This window comes from Equus caballus, chromosome 4, assembly GCF_041296265.1.
Source record: "Equus caballus isolate H_3958 breed thoroughbred chromosome 4, TB-T2T, whole genome shotgun sequence".
NCBI classification, from domain to species: domain Eukaryota; kingdom Metazoa; phylum Chordata; class Mammalia; order Perissodactyla; family Equidae; genus Equus; species Equus caballus.
The window spans coordinates 88,748,088-88,764,218 of NC_091687.1; the positions used below are offsets into that span (position 1 = coordinate 88,748,088).

At 37.2% G+C, this 16,131-nt stretch overlaps 1 protein-coding gene across 7 annotated transcripts in view; it reads right to left on the minus strand.

The window, feature by feature from the left end:
• The window catches only part of UBE2H (ubiquitin conjugating enzyme E2 H), a 98,582-nt gene that overhangs the window by 66,860 nt on the left and 15,591 nt on the right, over positions 1 to 16,131 (minus strand). For 2 of the 7 annotated variants that reach the window (XM_070265062.1, XM_070265064.1), the window contains exons 1-2: positions 7,485 to 7,522; positions 5,692 to 5,771 (exon numbers count right to left, since the gene is read on the minus strand). The exons of 4 other annotated variants lie outside the window; for them this stretch is intronic. The gene's annotated coding sequence lies outside the window, so the exon portion shown is untranslated. Of the gene's footprint in view, positions 1 to 5,691; positions 5,772 to 7,484; positions 7,523 to 16,131 lie in introns of those variants that run through there. One more of the 7 variants, XM_070265063.1, reaches the window with a different exon arrangement.

Consider the following 16,131-nt stretch of genomic DNA (forward strand, 5'->3'; position numbering starts at 1 on the left):
AAGTCATTCATCAAAATTTATGTTCAACTCTTAAAAAATTTTGTTCAACACAACCAAGTGTATTTCCAATTAAAGTCAAGTTTTTAAAGTATACAAAAATTTACAACGTATAATTTGAGGACACAGTATTTAAATTACAAAGCAATTTACTGATTTACAAGTGACTACAAAATAAAGCGAATCTCAAACTTTACCTTATAACCAATTCAGAATATTTATATCACAGTCTACTCCAGAAAGCATTCAGTTCTACAAAAACCTCTGGTCACAGAAGAAATGGACCACAAAGCAGAATAAATCACCAACACTGCCATCAAATCCTGAACACCTACCATGTCCAGATAACATGCTGAGTACCTAATGCCTGTTTGTCTCATTCAAACCCTACAAAACCATGAGGACATCTATCTGTTTTACAGATGAAGAAACTGAATCTGAGAAAGGTTAAGCGCCTCATCTCACGTCACCAAGTAGACAGTTGGTGAGAGAACCGGTAGCTGGTGCAGCCACTATCAGAACCAGGTCTGACCTCAGAGGCTCTGTCTCGTCCTCAGCCCCATACTTTATAGTCTGTTACCTACAACAAGGGAGATAACTTCTATAAAGGGACAAATGCAATCTGGAAACAACTAGGAACATACAGCTGTTTCTCGTCCTCAACTGGAACTCAGAGCAGGTCTTAGAATCCAGGCTGGTATCACAGGCGTAAGAAGGTGAAGTGTATCAACTGTCCCAATGGGCTCTGGCCTCAGAACCACAACCAGGTACAGCACCGCTGCCAGGAGACAATGCATCGGGGAAGTATCAGTACTGTAATGTAGAACTCAGTACTTCAGAGTCAGATGCCCAGCCGGCAACTTACTTGGCATGAGATTGGGGCCTAAGCCTCAGGTTTCTCATCTGTAAACAGGAAAAATGACAAGCGCATCTCTCTCTCAGAGCTATTTTGAGGATTAAATAAGATACCTCAAGTGCGAAAAGCACAGTGCCTGGCACAAGGTAAGCACTCAAAGAGGCTTTTTATCAGTGTAAGTTATACACCAATGACAACTGGACTTCCAATCCTCCTAGAAGTGATCTTTAGGGGAAGCAGTATCTTTCCCTGAAGCTATGAAAATGACTTCTATAGCTTTAAAGGAGTGGTAGAAATACATTTCCCAAGAAAAACTGGTGGCTTGGCTCCACTTTGTTAAATGGCAGGAAGTTGTCTTCATTTGTTGCCTCAAACTTTAAAATAAATATTAAATAATACTACTGGGGCTTTCAGACAGGCAACACTCTTAAGCTCTACACAGAACAAGACTATTTCCCCCCACATACGGTTTTCACAGCACCAGGAACAAACACTGGAAAGGCATCTGTTTGGAAGGAGAACTTTAACTTCTTTGTAAAACAGCCTGCCTGCACCTGTGGCCAAAGCAGAAGCAAAGAGGCTGAGGGGCCCACGACCCCAGTCTTTCAAAAGAACTCCCCCCCCCCCACCAACATGCAGTCACCTTTCAGCCCCATCTCCATCTCAAAAGCCATAAAAATACTGAGGTTCCACACATTTTTCTTTCAATCATTAGTTCAGGATATAGAAAGATCACAGACAACACAAAGACAATCTATAACAATTCCTTGTACGTCCATCCAGCTAAAATGTACCTTTCACACAAGTTCACTTACTAATGACAAGACAGAAGACAGGCATAAAGCCCTCTGACTCTCACTAGGCTTTCTCAGATGCATTTTAAGCTTTCAAAGGGCTTATATTGCTGCACTTTTTAATTTTTCTTCACGTGACTTCAGCTTTTTTTTATAGGTGGATAACCTGATTTATTTAGTCCAGGACTCTAATACCCTAAACACAAAGTTTTAATGGACACTATAACCAGCTTAACATAGAAGTCCTCTGTCATTTAACATATTCAGTTCAAGGAGGATGTAAGAAAAAGGGAAAAAGTCTTCAGACACAGCACTGGCTTTACCCACCACAGAAATCAACATGCTCAGTTTATACGGACCTTAACAGATTTGCTTTAAATTTCTCAGCCATTTGCTACAGAATATGCACAATGAGTGGTTACTGTTCTGAGCTTTCTTCTCACTTTATTTTATTTATAAACAAACATAAATAAATATCACTTTTTTATTTTATATTTATATTTTAACCATTTATCTATGCTCAAGTTCTAACAATTTAAGAAAAAAAAAATCCTCACCAAAAATCAAATCCAGAACAAGAGCCATGCTTCCAGCACTACGCAACAGAAACAGTCTGATTCAGGTGTACAAGCCTCACTTTTGTGTCGAAAGCTAAGGAGAAGGAAAGTAGCTTTCTGTTTTAGATTTCATTCCTGGGGAAATGGAAATAGATGCAAGGCTTCAAGGTTATACAGTACACACAGAGAACATCCTGTCCGTTTGCCTAACACACTGCTAGCATGCTCACAGCTAATGGACAAACCACCTGGAAAAGTCTCATTTGCCCAGTCTCACATGTTGCCCACAAATTCAAGATTATGCTGCCTCACTTTGTTTATTTTAGAACAGTCACCTTGTATCCATCTGATCCAGCCCACTTCTGCTGCCAAGGTGTTAACATGTATTACATTTGCTCAAGGCAGGAAGTAAATACAATAGTCCCATTCCCCACCCTGAGAACAGACCCTCACATCCCTACTTCTTCCCCACCTGTGAAACAGCGCGCGCGTGTGTGTGTGTGTGTGTGCGTGTGTGTGTGTGTGTGTTGGAAGCTGGGTGGGTGACAGGAGACAAGGCTGAGAGAATCAACACCTGTGAAACAGCGTGTGTGTGTGTGTGTGTGTGTGTGTGTGTGTGTGTGTGTGTGTGTGTGTGTGTGTGTGTTGGAAGCTTGGTGGGTGACAGGAGACAAGGCTGAGAGAATCAACACCAGAGGGGTTTCTGAGAGGGAAGGGCACAGGCAGGGATATTTGGCCACACAAGCTTCTGTCTAGTTCTTTTAATCCCAGGCATGGTTCTCTCAAAAACAGCTCTCTGTGGATTAGGTCCTAAACTAATAAAACGCCTTTATTTTAGAGATATCGTTGAGGGAAGTGTGTATTTTTTTAAGTATCAAGTAGTTAAGAAAAACTAAGACTTTGAACTGTAAGGTTTAGAAGTTTTTAAAAAAATCTACTTGCATATAATTTTCCTAAATTAAAAATAATACCTGTGCAGTAGCCAGTGTTACCCCAGCATTTCAATGAACATATAGTCATGCCTCACTTATCGACAGGGATACATTCTGAGAAAAGCATCATTATGCAATTTTGTCATTGTGCAAACACAGAGCATACTTACACAAACCTAGATGGTATAGCCTACCACACACCTAGGCTATATGGTACTAATATTATGGGACCACTGTCTTATATGCCGTACATCATTGACCAAAAAACATTGTTATGTAGCACATGAATACTCTCCTTAACACTAACTAACACAGTGTGAGATTTATCACCAAGAGTTGATATCAAACACGCACACACCTACAGGGGTTTACTGTTCTGTGCTATATGTTTAACATTTATTCTCTTAAGGCATTAATAATTTAAAAATACTACAACTCTCTCCAACTTGGTCTCTAAAACTGCTTCTATTTAAATTAGGTGCTGGCAGGTCCCAATTTTCATGCCTTAAAGCAAGACAAATGTTCCTATTAAGAAGGACTGGCAGGGGCCAGCCCTGTGGCCGAGTGGTTAAGTTCACACACTCTGCTTTGGCAGCCCAGGGTTTTGCTGGTTTGGATCCTGGGCGCAGACATGGCACCACTCATCAGGCCATGCTGAGGCGGCATCCCACATGCCACAACTAGAAGGACCCACAACTAAAAATACACAACTATGTACCGGGGGTCTTTGGGGAGAAAAAGGAAAAATAAAATCTTTAAAAAAAAAAAAAAAAAAAGAACAACTGGCAGCTCAGGAACGCGAAAAGTGGCAAGGACCCCAAAGAGATCTCTCATAGCATCATCTCTCATAGCTTACACACACACACACACAGAGTTGATGAACAAGAGGCATTCAAGCTTTCTTAAGGAAATTCTTTCAACTATATTCATACTTGCTATCATGTAGCAAGGGTGAGAGACAAAGATTGTAAATATCCTCAGGAAAGATGTTGTGCAAAAATACAAGTTCTTAAAATTACTGAACCTGTCCAAACATATACCTATTCCTATTTGATGATAGAAAGGAAATACTGTGAAGACTATCTGTTGTCCCACTTAAAATCAAGAAGCATGGATGACAGCAAATGTGTCACTTGCTAGGCTACAATTATTTCTATTTTGGAAAGCAAATGATCAACTCCAGTTCAAAGGAAAAACATCAATTTCTACCATCTACTTGTTTCAAAAGGGCAATAATAAATAAAAGCCAAGCTAATAAGTTTGAAATTGAAATGAAAACAAAATTATGACTGACCATAACCTTTAAAATACCAAAATCCATTTCTGGACTTAAAAAAAAAAAGGGCTCCTGTTAATACCCTGCTTAAACTTCACCAAGGAAGGTTTGGTGCCACAGTCTAAAGCTCCTTCCGCCCGCCCACACGGCTGCATACTCTCCTCTGCTTCTCCCCTGGCCTCCCCAATCCTGGGATTCTATGTACAGTCATGAACACTCAATAAATTCTTTGAGTGATGCGGTTTTACAGCTCTATGCCTTTGCCCAGTCCCCTCCGCTCCACCTGGAATGTCCTTCAACCCCACTTCCGTCTGTAAATGCCCCCTCGTCTTTCAAGACCAAGGTCAAGTATCAGCTCTCACAACAGCCATGTTTCCAAGTGGGCCATACACTGCTCCCTCCTCTGTCCTTTCACCATTCATAGGCTGACAAAGTTCACCTCTATCTCCAGGATAGAGAAGCTACATCTCGCTTCTCCTGGTAGCATCTTCACTGCTTCACAACAGGTCTGACAGAAAAGGAACTCAAAATATATGATTAGAAAACAAACTGAGAAAACACTGGGATACGATTTCACATCCATCAGATCGACAAATATTAGAAAGCTAGATGAGGGTGTGGATATTAAAAAAAAAAAAAAAGTAGTTTTAAATGCTGTTGATAGAAGTGTAAATTTAGTACAAATTTGGTAATTTTTTCACCTCTACCAAAGCAGAAGACGTGCACCATTAAGACCAACAATTCTGCTTCAGGTTATATACACTATTTAACAAATGTGGGTCCTGACTAGCTTTTTTTTAAGTAAGGGGATATACGTAGATACAGATACTTCAATTGTGCATCTCTCACATTGTATGGGTAAATATTTTTTCAGGGTAAGTATTTTTATAGAACTATAGTTTCCAGTATGCATTTATACATAGGTATCTGCTGAATGTCAATGTAGAGTATGTTTCTTATTACGTCTAAAGAACAAAAAGACATTCATAAATGTTCACTATAGCACTATATATAATGGAGAAACTGGAAAGAACCTAAATGTACATTTAAAAATGGATAAGTAAAATACAGTAATGTACGTAACTTACTATAAATGAGTTAACAAATGAAGTGGAGCTACTTCTAGGAACATCAATAAATCTCAAAATACTGAACTAAAATGTGATGACACCAGGATTTAAACATGCAAAACAATGCTCATATTACTTGTGGATATGTACATACATAAAAAATTTAAAAAAAAAAGATTGGTAAGATGATAATTCAAGAAAATGGTTACCTCTATTTCACAAAGAGAGGGAGGGAGGTGGATCAGGGAGGGTTTCACAGGGGGCTTCAATGTAACTTCAGGCCCTATTTCTTCAAAAAAGAAATAGAATTTCTGAAGCAAAAGCAAAAAAATAAACTATAATGTTAAGATCTGACAAAACTAGGTAACAGATCCCGTTCTATTATCATTATCCTATTCCTCATATTTGTTGTGGTGCTCAAAATATTTTATCATTTTAAAACCATTTTTAAATGAGAAAATGACTAGAATATAAAAAAAAGAAAAGCAACCTTGAAAATGTCCTGGTGTCTATAGCTCCAAGTCAACACCTATTTTTTTTGGTCTTTTTTAACAAAAAGCTAACATTTCAGACGCTGTACTAAGCCCTAGGTACACAGTCTCACTTAATTGGTGCAACAGCCCTCAGTGGCAGGTTCTATTATTTTTCTGCTACGTTGACTGCATCACTGTCTCTGGTCTTTAACCTTGAGGGTCCAATTGTACTCACCATTCTACATTTTCTAAGGGCAAAAAATGGACTAATCTTTTTGAAAGATTTTAACATGGATTCAAATCAAAAGGATTTCTTCTGCTCAACTCTCAGTTAATCCAAAGAATTTATTCCAAGAATTACATACAACAGAAATCACACTAAAATGTAGCCTCTGCAGTTAAATAAATAAATATATAAAATATTGTATAAAATAAATACATATACAACGAATGCCAACCTAGGCTCCATTTGGTAACTTTGCTTTAAAAAATCAATTCAATGAATGTGGGTCCACTTCAAGTACATTATATACAAATTGCTAATTTTTTTAAAAAATGCACTGTTAACCAATTTAAACTCTAATTTAAAAGCTGAGTTTATAAATTATTAGAATGTGTGAAAATATTTTCCCCACTAGGATAACATGGGTTTTAAAGCAATCTTTTAGGTACTAACTTTGTCTAATACTGTGTTAAAATGTTTAAAGAGTAAGACTATATGGTTACTCTGTCTTCCTCTGTTTATGGATAAACAATCTCATCATGTGAATATTTCCTCTATGGAGATTACATGATATAAATGGAATTACTGTTAATATTCTTTGGTGTGATAATGGTACGTGGTTATATAGGAAAAGTCCTGCCTCTTTGAAGACATATGTTAAAATATTTAGGCTGAAGTGTCATGACATTTGCAACTTATCTGCAAATGGTTGAACTGAAAATACATATAAAAAAGCAAATATGGCAAAATATTTATTATTGAGTCTACATCATGGGAAGATAGACAGGTATGCATTTATATTATTCTTTCCACTTTTATGTATCTGAGATTTTTCATAGTAAACTACAAAGAAAATTTCCCAGTCAATATCTGTTGAGCAGAAAACTTAATACTGCCATCAACATGCAATTCTATCTGAAAATTACCCTTACCAACTAACATCCAGAATAAAATGAAATTTTACCTGCTTTTGTAGTTTTACTCATAAAAATGTGGCAGCTGAAAGAAAAAGATCTACAATATGGCAAAGCTAAAGGCCTACTACTATATTTTAACCAGTAAATATTACTGCCAACCTAGAACTGATTCTGTAATATTATTAATCATAATTTAAAGTAGCCCAATTTTGCTACTGAATAAGCATAGACACTTTTTATGTGATTAGAAGTTATGCAGCAATTTAGAAAAATCACAAAACTGATAACCAATTTCCTCAATCATAATTATTTCCAATAAGCCAAACTTCAGTAAAAGGATCTATAATTTAAAACTATCTAATAATTAGTTGAAATATCCCAATACCAACCAGAAACATCTAAGGTGACTGATGCTAAGATTGGTTCTAGAACATGGAAGCATTCTGAAATCGATTGTTCATAACCCAAAGGATCAGGAAACAAAGATGAAGGAGAAATATACTGGCTTGAAATTATATTAATTGTTTGAAAGAATTCTAACAAGGGCCTTGTCCCATCTCCTCAACCATACTGCCTCTCTAGATGTACTCTACATGAAAAATAAAACTGAAACAAGACATGAGGGAACCACAGTTTCCCTCTCCTGAAACATGTAACTAAACACAGTCACCCCACAGGACAAAAATCAGAAGGCACTGTGGTTTTTTGTTGTTGTTTTTTTGTTTGCTAAGGAGGATTAGCCCTGAGCTAACATCTGTGCCAATCTTCCTCCACTTTATATGTGGGTCACCACTATAGCATGGCTGATGAGTGGTGCAGGTGCATGCTCGGGATCGGAACCCTGCAAACCCAGGCTGCCAGAGCAGAGCACGCAGAACCCAATCACTACACCGTGGGGCTGGCCCCATCAGAAAGCATTCTTAACTTGGCTGCTTCTCATTACCAGACAAGGACAGTAACATCTTGTCTTAATTCCACCATCTTTAATAATGGCAACAACTGATTCATTCACAGAGTTGGTCAAAGTTTGACTTAAATACGGTAAACAAAGCACTTGAATTCTCAGGTAAGCAGATGATGAGTTAACACTGGCTAGTATTTTAATAATTATACTTTCATAAAACTTCAACTAATTCCAGGAATCCATTTCTAGAAATGAAAGGGTAACGACTTACTGGTATAAGATAGAGGCTTTTTCTACTCAAACTTAACATTAATGAAAGTTTCTAAACATGAAGCAACAATCATTACCACCATATTTCAAAGTCAGAAATGAAGTTGTCAAGGTTTCCTACTTCATACTTCTAAAAAGCCCTACTAAAAATTCATACCAAGAAAGTAATAAACTGCTGAACTTATTTATTTTTACTATCCACATCTATCTGTAAAGTTATTAAAATTCAAAATAAGATTTTAAATTTATATTATAAAGCTATTTTCAATTCTTTATGCCTTAGAAGGCAATGCCAGGTATACATACGGCTATGAAGGTCTTTTACATTTTACACACACACTGAGTTATATGCAAAACGTATACAGATAAAATCAGAATATTCAAGTTGAAAGACTCAGAATCATCTAAGCCAATTCCTTACTCAACAGATAAGGAAACAGAAACCCAAGAAGGAAGTGAAAGGCACAGGGTCTCACGGGCAGCAGAGCCAAGGGCAAGAAGCCTGGATGGTCTTCCAAGCAGTCTTCTTTCATACCAACATGCTGCCTCACCTCTACCAACCTCCAATAGTGACCAAACCCCCAAATTACGTCCTCTGAGTTAAAGGTTAAAGATACTAGCTAAAGCATAAATGAAAAGAGCCAAATTAATGTTTTTTCTTTTCCCTTAATGCCTGAGAGTAAATAATTTTATCATATAAGCCCAGTCCCCCAGCAAAGCATGGAATAATTTTATCATATAAGCCTAGTCCCCCTAGAAGGTACAGAATAAAGGTAAGAGATAAATTTTATAAACCAAAATTCAAGGCATGGGACATTTCATGGGAAGCCAGACCGAAATGTTAATACTCCCAAATATGTAAATGAAAGAAAGAATAGAACTTCACATTCACTGCGGCAGGCACTGCTGGTTACCCAACTCAGTATCTATTCACCCCTTCTTTCTTACTACTAAAACTCTGATTTTCTTAAGGGTAGTCAAAACAATGTTCCCCAGCCTCTCTTGCAGCTAGGGTTGGTCAAGTGACATTTCTTGCCTAAGATATAAGTAGAATTTGTAGGGAGGGACACTCAGAAAAGCTCCTTAAAAGTTGGGGCAGGGGGAGGGCAGTCTTATCCCTTTGCCTATTCACCCCTTTATTCCTCCTCCTGCATAAAATATTAATGGTAGGAGCGATCCCTTTAGGAAGTAAGCCATATACTAAAGATGCCTGGGTAAAAAGACAGAAGGAATCTGGGTCCCTGATAACAACAACCTTGCTCTTATCTGTCTACCTGCTAACTCCATATTACGGCTACATTATTTCATATCTGTTACTAGCAGCCAACTACAATTCCTAACTGAGTTACTCACTAAGCAATTACATAATAAATGCATTCACATACATTATTTCATATAATCCTTCAAGCAATCCCATATTGTGGTATCTTCTTCAGTTTTTGGACAAGGAAACCAAATGTAGATGGAAATCCAAATATGTGATTAAGCCTATGGTCACTCTACTATGTTTTACTTTTCAAATGTAGTACATATCTGAAAAAGGATATGCATTTCAAAATATTATCTTAATCATTCTCATATAATGTGCCACAAATTCAAGCATTCCAAATCTTCTATAAACACCATTAAAACCTTGCCAACTCATGATCAGATTTCAACAACCTCTGTGGGTAAATTCTTTACCAAGAGTCCTTCTCTGGTTGACAGATGATGCGAGATCAAACCTCCAGTCCTACTGGTTCCAGAGTGTCCATTAGATCATAAAAAGCAAAAAGTTGAGCCTATTCACCTTACAGCAACCCACATAATTTCGGAAACACAGCACTCTAGTAGACACATACTTACAGTGACTAATTTACAACCTCTGATCCTTTAATCAAGTTCAGCCACCAACCACCTCCCATCCTCACGGGTGACCTCTTGCTTATTTACCTCCTGTCTCTATGACATTCAGCTTCCTCCAGGAAGCCTTCTCTAATAGAGTCAACTCCATACATTTCCGAGGCCTACCCTCTCTTTAAACATATTTAAGGGAGCCTATGTTATTTATTTGTATATAAATCTTTATATTTCCCTGCTATGGTCCTATTTATTTTTATACAGAATTAAAGAGGCACAAGGTTAATAATAGAATCCAATAACTTCTTTTAATAGACCTATTCAAGAGAACAGAAAAGGCTCTAAAGATGAAGAAACAAGTATCTGTACCTCCTACATCCCCATAAAACCATGTAGAATAAACATTAATAGTGCTCAGATTCAGAATAACAGAAGCCAAAAGTAAACTTGTGAATTCCTCAAGCTTCAGCACAGTGTTACTGAATTTAAAAACTTTTTAATGAAAAGAAAATTTAAAAATTTTTAATTCTGTTACTCTTCTTCATTCATTTTGCAAGGGCTACACAGTAAAACCTCCCAAGACCTCCTTTACAATAGAAATGGGAAGACAACACTCACCATTATGTTCCCATCAACAAAACGATTAAACAGAAAAACAACAAGGTTTGCAGCTAAAAAAACAAAATTTGTATCACATTTTCTGTTTTATTTTAAAAGCTTGAATTACAGCATTAGAGTCTAGTCTTCTAACTTGGAAGAAAGATAAATGCTTTAGGAAGGGAATATTTTAACAATGGGCCCATGTCAACTGCCCAGAGGCAACTCAGTGCCTGATGAAAAATAACATTTAATGCAGCATATCCTGTAGCCCAAGAAGTAAACTGCTATCCAGTGTGTTTCCTCCTTGTTTCCACATAAAAAGAGGCCGCACCTTATTCATCACATCTACGATCCGCCATTATTTTACGACACACGAAGAAAGAAAAAAGCTGATAATCTGTGACTCACCACCAATTTTAAGACATCTCAATTTCAAAGACGGTAAGATAGAGGAAAAAGTATCTTAGAATCTATAAAATATGGTGTAAACCTGACATTCCTTACTAACATAAAAACACTTGCCATCTTCACACAACACCAATTTCTTTCTTGACTAAATGTGTATTTACAAGGTTTACAGTATAATTTAATACAATCTGATTCAAATATTTTATTAAAGAACCTACTATTATGCCAACACTATGCTAGGTACAAATAAAGCACGTCCTAGATTTTCATAACAATGCGACAACTTCTCTTCAAACATACATTTCTTAGAGTAGTGGGTCTCAAACTTTTCGGTCTCAGCACTCTTTACGCTTAAAGACTGACCACCCCAAAGAGCTTTTTTTTTTTTTTTTTGAGGAAGATTAGCCCTGGGCTAACATCTGCTCCCAATCCTCCTGTTTTTGCTGAGGAAGACTGGCCCTGAGCTAACATCTGTGCCCATCTTCCTCTACTTTTATATGTGGGACACCTGCCACAGCATGGCCTGCCAAGCAGTGCTATGTCCGCACCCGGGATCCAAACTAGCAAACCCCAGGCCGCCGAGGCGGAATGTGCAAAATTAACCACTGTGCCACAGGGCCAGCCCCAAAGAGCTTTTTTATGTGGTAATATTTATCGATATCTATCATTTTAGAAATAAAAAACACTGATTCATTTAAAAGTAATAATAAATCTTATGCATACTAACATATATCATTTTAATGAAAAATAACTAATTTCCCAAACAAAAATCTATTTAGCAAATCTCTTCAATGTCGTCTTAACAGAAGTGAGCTGGATTTTCATATGTGCTTCTTCATTCAATCTGCTACAATATGTTCTGAATGTAGTTAGAAAAGACAAGTTTAGTAGGCTTTTCACATAATTCTGGACACTCTTCATTGATATTACACCAAACCTTGACAAGTGGTAGTTTCCAAAAGGCTAACTGAAATTTGGAATCTGAAAAAGCACAATGAACTTTTCATACTGTACATTAAAATCCAATGGTCTACCTTGCATTTTGAATGGATCTTTTACCCAAGCATGATTTTCCATCATGCACTGGTTGTTTGGAAAATATTGGTCCACTGACTTACACAGATCTTCCAAATGTGGACACATTTCATCACATAATATCGAAAAATTTTGTTGGTTAATATCACCACTGATCTCCAGAAATATAAATATTAGACAACTGTCAAGCATGTGGTAGCAGACAGAAGTTTTCCAAAATCCTAATTTTCACTTTAAAGTTTGTATTTTATCATTGGCAATATATACTATCAGTTCTCCTTGAAGTCCTGGGCTTGCCTTGTTCATTTTTGAGAAAATGACTAGCAAACATCCAAGTCTGAATAATCATAGTTTGTCAGTCACACTTCCATGTACAAATGGCATTCCATAAAAGCAGTAGCTAGTTCAGTTGGCAACTCAAAAATCACATAAGTACTTTTTCTAGAAACCAGCACCATACTTTCAGTAAGCAGGAAAAGTGCTTCCCATTATATCACACAGAATATTAAACAGACGTGCGTAAGGGTCAAATTTTATTAATTGTTTTTACTCCTCATCAAGGTCATGCTCAAGTAAAACTGCCCTTTTTTTAAACTGTAGATATGTGGTGATGAAGAATAAGACCACCACTAACACGGTTTTGGTGTGCTAAGGCATCAACAGTTTCATCCACCATTGGTTTTGCACCATCAGTACAAATGTCAATACAGGAAAAAAAAAAAAAGGGCCAAAAAAAAAAAAAGAATTAATATAACTAGGAAACAAACTTTAACCGTACGGTCCCCCTCAAAGTGTCTCGGGGATCCCCAGGGCTCTGCAGGCAACACTTTAGAACTTGTTTTAGAGGGTTCAAATAATTAAAGAACTTACCAATACCTAAGGAGCAAAAATCTCCTTTCCCAACTGCCCGTAAGCAAATACACAAAGAAAAACAGCTGTACTTATGTGTATATACAGTTAAAATATATCATAAAACCTCAAGTTTGGCATCTATAAAATGAGATTTTAAATATCTGGCTATTATAAAGTATTTTCCTCATTATTCTGAGTAACTAAAAACAGGCCACATATAACTTTCATAGAAGGTGTGAGCTGTTAAAACATTTCTTAAATAAAATCTTTTCTTTCCTCAGAGCGTATGGGTGGAAGGGTAAAAATAAACACAAAATAAAGACAGGTCTTCAACGAAGTCCTGAACAAAGACGCTGATAGTATCAAATCTTAAGCTAGTTTGTGTGGAGGAACTTGAAACACTTCACAAAGTATAAGAGAGTATTAACAAGCTATATGATCTGTATGAGTGTAAAGTATTCCATTTTAAAGTGAAGTAAGAGAAGTTTCAGCTGTTTCTTTCCCTAATCCACAATCTTAATTTCCTTTGATCTTAAATAAAACCAGCAGTCAAAGAAGCTCAAAACAGAAATCACCTGAAAATGGCATTTAATAAACTAAAGAATTAGCACTTAGGACCGCTCCAGAACACAAACACATGTTATGTGTAGAAAAATGAACAGTGTACTTGAAATGGCAAATGACATCTGCATATAAAAGAAGTGAAGTTTCCAACATTTGAGGAAGATTTGCCTCTCTCCAGCATGATTTCCATATCGTTTCTACACAGGTGCCAAAGTTTAGTCTAAAACTGCCCCAAGGCCTTGGTGGAAAAAACCTGTGGTGTATTATTTAGTGTAATTCATTGAACAGGTGTTTCCTGAGGACCTGCTTCACGTGCAAAGTTAAATCTGTGCTACAAGGGACAAAAGCGTGAGAAACCTTAGTCAGCTCCAGACTCATCACTAGAGGGACTTATTCTATGATCTCAGCACTTTCAACCAACCTGTGTAGCCCAGGTTTTTTATCCATAAAAAGTGGGCTATGACATCTCAAAGAAAGAATGCTACAATAAACGTGAAACATATTAGAATGAGAAGGAGCACGTTATAGAACAAGTATCAGGGGATAAGAAAGGTAGAATTGAGGATAGAATGGGCCAGAAATATAGAATTAAGCTACTTGCTACTAAGATTTTTTGAAAAAAGTACAAAGGTGAATCTCAAAAAGTTAGAAACTATTAAACTACTATCAGCTCTGTTCACTAAAAATGACCCACCGAGGTGAATGAAGACATTCACAAGCTGTGGTGTGTCCATTACTCAGCACTAAAAAGAAATGAGTTATCAAGCCACAAGAAGACATGGAGGAACCTTAAAGGCCTATTACTAAGTGAAAGAAGCCAACATGAAATGAAAAGGCTACATACTGTGTGATTCCAACTATATGACGTTCTGGAAAAGGCAAAACTATGGAGAGAGACTAAAAAGATCAGTGGTTGCCAGGGAGTAAGGGTGGGAAGGATGAATAGACAGAACACAGAGGATTTTTAGAGCAATGAAAATACTCTGTATGATATCATAATGATAGATACATGTCATTATACATATGTCCAAACTCATGGATAAACAACACCAAAAGTGAACCCTAATGTTAACTATGGACTTCAGGTGATAATGATGTGTCAATGTAGGTTCATCAATTGTAACAAACACACCACTCGGGCAGGGAATGTTGATGACAGAGGAGGCTTTCCATGAGTGTGGGCAGGGGGGTGTAGAAAATCTCCGTATCTCCCCCTAAATGTTGCTGTGAACCTAAAACTGCTCTAGGGGCTGGCCCCGTGGCCGAGTGGTTAAGTTCGCGCGCTCCGCTGCAGGTGGCCCAGTGTTTTGTTGGTTCGAATCATGGGCGCGGACATGGCACTGCTCATCAAACCACGCTGAGGCGGCGTCCCACATGCCACAACTAGAAGGACCCACAACGAAGAATATACAACTACATACTGGGGGGCTTTGGGGAGAAAAAGGAAAAAAATAAAATCTTTAAAAAAAAAAAACTGCTCTAAAAAAATAGTCTTGATTGGAAAAGAAAGAAAAAAGGGCCCACAAGGCACTCAAACCTAAGAAAGTCAGCAAACGAAACCGGTACAGAAGAACCAGTTGAACACCTGCCCAGAGTGTCAAGCTATTAAGATGGCCCTAAGTGCCACACTAGTGACTCTTAGCACCAACATGACATCCAGATGCTGGAATTATTTAAGGCCAAAAGTCTAAAAATGCACCACCAGGTTTACTAAACTAATAAACAGCTGGTTACAAACACTTCTGACTTATATACTGCACAAAAACCCAGGTGTCCCCATGAGTTGATTTATACATTCTGAACTGTCCTCTACAATCTCAAATTAAAGAATTACCGCTCTATTTACAACTAGTGATATATTTGCCATTAACATCCAATTTCTACCTTTCTCCTTCATTCTTTTCAAGGAAGCCCCTGAGAGATAAATACCTTGGCTTAACTTTTTAGCCTATAAATGAAATGGGTTTGGCAAGATTTTCATATCTCACTATTACTTTTCCAGCAGTCACTTATCCAATAGCCTCAAATATAAATATACTCTGCTCAAGAAAACAATGTGCTGTACATATTTTATAACTTTCATCATATGAAATCGGTATTATTACTAGGAAGAAAGGAGAAATGGCAAAAACATCAGCCAAAATAAAAATACACCAAAAACTGTCAAAGTAAACAAGTTTTCTCATTTAAAAGAGTAAGCTTCAATTGCTTAGAAAATTCTGAAGTCAATAAAGTGAAGTTCTACTCACAGTTAATCTTCCCATAATAACAGTTTCTGGTTAAAACTGCCAACTACAATTACATCAAGATTTTCATTGAAATTACATACAAAACTGCTACAAAGAAAAAAAGATAGTCAAAATAGTGAAAAATGTACTCCTTTAAGACAGAATAAAATGTTTCTAAGAGCCAACATAATGACTCTTTGCTACAATTAGCAGCTGATAAGAATATATCCTTCCGGGGTGTTTTCGTGAGGAAGACTGACCTTGAGTTACTATCTGTTGCCAATCTTCCTCTTTTGCTTGAGGAAGATTGCCACTGTGCTACCATCTGTGCCAATC